Source organism: Neovison vison, chromosome 7 (assembly GCF_020171115.1).
Source record: "Neovison vison isolate M4711 chromosome 7, ASM_NN_V1, whole genome shotgun sequence".
In the NCBI taxonomy this organism is placed as follows: domain Eukaryota; kingdom Metazoa; phylum Chordata; class Mammalia; order Carnivora; family Mustelidae; genus Neogale; species Neogale vison.
In genome coordinates this window covers 204547168-204553167 of record NC_058097.1, presented here as the reverse complement: position 1 = coordinate 204553167, position 6000 = coordinate 204547168, and the positions used below count along the sequence as shown (strand labels likewise).

General features: G+C 67.8%; 1 protein-coding gene across 2 annotated transcripts in view; it reads left to right on the top strand.

Annotated features, from left to right (window-relative positions):
• Positions 1-2246: 2246 nt before the first annotated feature.
• The window catches only part of NAP1L4 (nucleosome assembly protein 1 like 4), a 42630-nt gene continuing 38876 nt past the window's right edge, over positions 2247-6000 (top strand). For both annotated transcript variants that reach the window (XM_044259975.1, XM_044259977.1), the window contains exon 1: positions 2247-2334. The gene's annotated coding sequence lies outside the window, so the exon portion shown is untranslated. The remainder of the gene's footprint in view (positions 2335-6000) is intronic.

Here is a 6000-nt window from a genome sequence, read left to right as displayed (position 1 = left end):
ACAGAGTGAAGGCTCCAGAAACTCAAGGGCCAGGAGCAGTTGCCCCACTGGGAAGCAGAGGCAGACTTCCCTGCAGGGACCACTTCCTGATCGGTGACCAGCTGGCCCGGGAAGTGCCAGGTTTGCAGCACAGAGGTTGTACTGGGTTGAACAGTATCCAGGCGGAGTTCTACAACATGCCTTATTTGGAAACAGGGGCTTTGTGGGCATGATTAGTTGGGTTAGGATGAGCTCACACTGGAGTTGGGGGGTCCCTACGTGCAGTATGGCTAGTATCTTCATAAGAAAAGGAGAGACACAGACACAGAAGGCCACATGGTGACAGGCTGAGACGAGAGGGCCTGGCCACAAGCCCAGGGAGGCCTGGAGCCCCCAGAAGCTGGAAGTGGCAAGAAGGTTCCTCCCCTAGTATCCCTGGAGGGAGTGTGGCCCTGCCCACACCCGGATTTCAGACTTCTACTGTCCAGAGCTGGGAGAGAAAACTTCTCCGTGTTTAAGCCACCCAGCTCAGGGTCGTGGCAGCCCCAGGAAACCACTGGAGACATCCATTCTTGTCCCTTTAACAGAAGAATACATTTGCTACAATCTAAAGCTTCATCTAAGTCAACCCATCTATCTAGCAGGGGCACAGTCACAATGCACAGGCCTGGGCTGCTTTCCCCCATGTCGGGACCCACCACGGACCCCGGAGCCGGCTGTGCTGGCCCCTCAGAGGGTGGCTCAGGACGCAGGCTCCACAGTGGCTGCCCCCGGTCCTCCTGAGCACCAGGGCCTGTGGGGCCCAGACGTCACCTGGAGCATGGTGCCAGCTGAGCTGCTTGGAGGACACACTTCTTAGGAGGGCCTCAGGTAGCAGGGTCTAAGGAACAGGCCCAGGCGCCGGCTCTAAGACCCTTGTCCTCAGGCCCCTAGCCCCCTCCCCTGGCAAGGGAGGGTGGGGTCATCAGGACAGTCCACACCTGCTTCAGGCTGCTCCCCAGTGTCTTCCAGCTCCCCGCCAGCTCTGTGATGGGAGCGCTACAAGTGCCTGTGATTGACAGATGGTGAAACGGAGCCGCAGGCTGTCCGGGACACCCAGCTAGAACTGGGAAGGTCAAGAATACGCCCCAGAGGTCTGACCCAGTAGCACCTGCCCTTTTACTGCTGCTCGCCACTAAACAGCCGGCAGGCCAGGAAGACGAGCAGGGCACGCCTCGGTGTGCGCCGCGGGCCCAACGGCAGCCCCCAGCTGCCGGTACCTGTGCACCTGACACGTGCAGAAAGGGCCCCTGCCCTGTGATGGAGCTGGAATGAGGCCCCTGTGGTAGCTGTCATGTTGTGACAGGAGAGGCCACGGGAGAGGCCACAGGAGATGCAGACAGAGCCTGGGGGAGGGAAGTGGCTGCAGCCCGAGATGGCCCGGGGCCTCAGAAGCTGGAAGAGGCAAGAGTCCCCTTCCCGGGAGTTCTCCGAGGAGCCCAGCCCCGCGACCCCAAGACGTCTGCCTTCCGGCCTCCAGAACCACGGGAACGTGTTTCTGCTGCTCCCGCAGCTCCTCGCGTTGCGGCACCTCGCGGCGGCGGCCACAGGAGAGCAGAGCCGCGTTCCCCACGCGCTCCCGGCCGAGAGGGTCTGGGCACCCCCGCGAGCTGACCCCAGGCCCAGGGCGCATGGCTCGCACCGGGTGCCCGGCCCGCGGCGAGGAACAGGGCCCATCGGCACGAGGCAGGGCCTGGGCCTCGCGGGGGCGGGAGGGGCGGGAGCTGCGCCGACCGGGGACCCGGCTGCGCCGACGCGGGTGGGGAGAGCGCGCGGCGCGCGAAGCCGGGGGCACAGCTCCGGGGTTCGGGGAGGGTGGACGGCGGGGTCGCCGGGGGGCCGCGGGGCCCGCGCGCGTTGCTGGGGACGGCCCTGGACTGGAAGAGCACCGCGGCCTCGGGAACCCGCGGGAAGGGTCAGGCGGGAGCAGGGCGGCCGCAGGTGCCCTCCGCGTGTCCTCCGCGCGCTCCGCCCCTTAAAGAGGCGGAAGGAAGGCGGGCGCCCGCCGCCCCAGACGTCACGCGCCCGTATTTGCATGGGGCTCCGGGGTCTGCGAGCGCCGCCGCGTGACGTCCCTTACTACCGCGGCCTCTGATTGGTTGTCTCCGGCGGCGCCGAAGCGTATTTGACTTGCGCCGAGTCCGCCCAACCGCCTCCCGTCTTGCTTATAGAGGGCGGGGCCAGGGGCGTCGGCCAATGGGAGGCGGTGTTGTTGGCGGCCACGGCGGCGCAGCCTCTGGAGCGAGCGAGGCCACTGCCGCCGCCAGTGCCGCAGCCGCAGCAGGCGTGAGGAGCGGACGCGAGGCGCTCGGCCGGGTAACGGAGCGCTGGGACGGCGGGCGGGGAACCGGAGCCGGGGCGGCGGGGGCCCCGGAGCGCTGGGCGCGAGGCCCGGGGCCGCCGTGGGAGCAGGCCTCGGCCGCAGGGGCGGGGCGCCGGCGGGGAGGCCGGAGCGGCGGGCGGCGGCGGGCCGCGGGGCGGCGGCGAGGAGCGGGCGGCCGCGGGTGACCCGCCGCCCCCCCCCCGCCCCGGTGCGGCCCTGAAGGTCAGGAGGCGCTTTGTTCCCGCGTGGCGGTCCGGCCGGCCGGCCCGCGCCGTGACCCCGAGGGGAGCGGCCGCCGCGGGGCCCCTTTGTTTCCGGGGCGCCGGGCTGTGCCTGCGGGAAGCCGCCCTGCGGGGCCGGCGCCCGCATCTGTCCTGGAGCTCGGAGACGCCGGCGGCGCCCACGGCGGTGCGTTTCCGCGGACGGCCCGGGGCCCGCTTTCCCGAGCGCGCCCGCTGCTGCGCGCCGGCGGAGGGCCGTGTGGCGGCGACGAGACCCGCCCGTCTGCGGGGTGGGGGCGGGGTCCCCGGGACGTGCGGCTGCGGGTGTGCCCCGCGCTCGGCTCAGAGTGCGCGGCGGGGGGCGGGGGGCGCGGCGCGCGGCTCGCACGTGCGACCCGGTGCCTGCCGTCCTCCCGGCCCCGCGGCTGCGAGGAGGGGGAAGAAGTTCCGCGGGGTCGGCTCGGTCCCGCCCGGGAGGGGTTGGGCCCGGCCACCGCGTCCCGCTCCGGTCTCTGGGCCCTTCCCGAGCGCTGGGTGCGTCCCGCAGTGGAGTCTGCGGACCGTTCCAGCCCGCGGTGCGGGAGGCTGCTGCGGGAGGCCGGGCGGGTGAAGCGGCCGGCGCGTGCAGGTGTCCGCGTCCCAGTTGGTGCTGCTCGGGCCGAGGAAGGCTCCTGCTTTCGCGGCTGGGGTGAGGGATCCCGGCGGTCTCCGAGGGTCGCTGGAGCGGAGGCTGGTCAGTAGGAGCGCTGTCGGCAGCACGTTGCGGGGACAGAGGGACCGGCGAGGCTGGAGTCGTGGGGCCCTGCTCCTGGTGTGCTGAAGGCAGTTGCCCTCCCAGCTCTCGTGTCTGGCCACGCTGCGGCAGGGTCCGACCTGCCCAGCCTGCCGGGTGCTGCCCCTGCGGGCACAGAGCAGCGTCCGGGGGCTCACGCGGGCTTGGCACTGTCTGTGCACAGCAGCAGTAGTGGTCGGCGGGGTGGGTCTCCCTGCCTGCGCGCTCACCTGGTTGGAGCGTGTGGGCAGGCGGGGCCCGAGCGTACCTGGGCCCAGGCGTACCTGTGCGCTGGGCCGGTGCCCCGGCTTGCGCACACAGCTCGCAGCTCTGTGCACTGCCGTGCGGACCGCCCGCCTCTCTGTGCTGTTCTGGGTGCGGACATGTTTGCCTGTGAGGCCGCCCGCAAGGAGGAAGGACCCCAGCCGGCGTGTTGGTCAGTGCCGTGTGTGACTTCCTACCGCAGCGTCTGGGGACAGCGTCCGCCCCGCCTGTCGGGCTCCAGCAGCGCCCTGGCGCCGGAGCGCGTCCGTGTCGGTGCTGAGCAGCCAGGGCTGGGGCTCACGTCCTCGGGCTTTTCTCCTCTGCAGCGGCTGGCGGTGTTGTTGTCTCCGGTGGAGGTGACTGCGGACGGGAAGTCGTCGGGGCGCGGCGGGTTAGGATGACTTAGTTTCGGAGGTTTTTCCTTGCTTCCTCTTTGTTGTCCACAGTTTTAAAATGGTTTAAGACTGTTTTCAGAAGCTGGTGTTGTACTGCCGAAGGTTTTGCCAGAAAACCTGACTGCCCGCGGCTGGGAGCAGTCGTCCGGGTGTCTGTGGGCACGGGCGGAGCCGCCGAGGGCCGAGTGCGGGGCAGTGGGGAGGCCTGTGGGCTCCGTCTGGAACTGCTGCGCTCCCGAAGCAGGAAGCGTGTTGGGGCGTCCGCGGCACCAGAGTGGTGACCACGCGGCGTGGCCGCTCCGCCACGGGGAGGGGTCCTCGCAGGACGTGGCTGTCTCCCGCCCTTCCCTGTACTGTGATCTCTCCTGGCTTAGCAGGGACTCGCGTCCCCAGGCCGCGGGGGCGTTTGTCCTTACCCCGCCGCGGAGCCTTGGCAGTGGGAGCGAGAAGACTGTTGAGCGGACCAGAGTGACACAGATGTGTGATGGGGACCGCGCTGGGGGCGGCGGCTGCTCTCTAGAGAAGGCGCGGCGGCTGCCCTTGGCCGTTCACTCGTACCTTTCACGAGCCGCGCGTGGCGGAGCGCGGGTGTTTCTGTAGTACGGGCGGGCGGTGAGAGCGCTCGCTGTGTCGCCTTCGGTTTCCTCTCAGCAGCGCGCTGCCCGGCCGCTGAAACTAAATGTGCTTCCGTCTGGGCTCGCGGCCTCTGTCCGGTACCAGCAGGGAGACAGACGATTTCCATCGGGTGTGGTAGGGATCGGCGGCGCACCTCAGACGTTTACATGGGAAGGTCGGGAAGCGCGGCTGTCAGGAGTAACGCTTTCCGCCGGTGCTCTGCGCGGGGACAGCTCTCGCGGCCGCGTGTCTGTGTGTCCGTTGCTTCATGAGCCTTTGTCGTGCCGCACGGGGTTCCAGGTCCCGGGGTGCCGCGGCGAACAAAGCCAAGAGCCAGCCTCCGTGATGTCCGTAGCGGGAGACCGAGACCGATCAGGTTGCGGCAGGTGCTCTTGAGAGGAAAGGTGGAGGAGTATGGACTAGGGTGGGTGCGATTGTTCCAAAAGCTTTTATGTAGAGAGAGAGCGGGAGGGGGGGGGTCTCACGCGGACGCCGTCCCGAGTGCGGAGCTGCGCGCGGGGCTCCATCTCAGGACCCCGAGATCATGACCTGAGCCGAAGGTGACGCTTAACCGACGGAGACCCCCACGGGAGACCCCCACGCGCCCCAGTTGTGGTTTGTAAGTGGGGTGAAGAGGGGAGATCTCACAGAGCGGCCGGACTTGGAAACGCCGGGGTGGGGGAAACTTGCGGACGTCGGCCGCGTTTGGTCGTGCACTAGTGAGCTGCGGAGAAGACGGGGGGGCGAACCTGGAGCTGCAGCCGCCCAGAGCTTCGGCCGGAGGAGAAACCGAGCATCTGGTCAAGGAAGGCAACCAAGTTTTGTATTTTCTTCTGGAGAACCGAGGGCTTGGTGTCTCGCCAGCTTCTGAAGAGCCGGTTGGTTTGCTGTTGTCTGGTGGCCGTTCCAGCTTGCAAGCGGGCCTGACTTCCTCCGGGGGTTCAGACGCTCCGCCGGAGAGACTCGGGTCGGCGGGGGGGGGGGGGGGGGTCCGTGACGCGGCTCAGGGGCATGCAGTGCGAGGGACAAGCAGACCGTCTGGCCGCTGGGTCCTGCCCTGGCTCCGGCCGTTGCTCACTGTCCCCGTGGGACTTGTTCTTCGGTGGGAGACAGACTTGCATTGTTGATCCATCCTTTAGAAAAATGGTGATGAAACAGGAAAACACATGCAGAGGTAACGATCCCCTGTATCTTAACACCTGCCTGTAGTAACGCACTTCTTGCTTATCTTAGTTCACCTGTAAACAAACACAAGCTTCTTTGCTTTATTTTTTTAAAGATTGCTTTGAGAGAGCGCAGCCACGCAAGTCGGGGCGGGGGACAGAGGGAGAGAATCTTCAAGCTGCCTCCTGACCTGGCGCTCCGTCTCTCTACCCACGAGATCGTGACCTG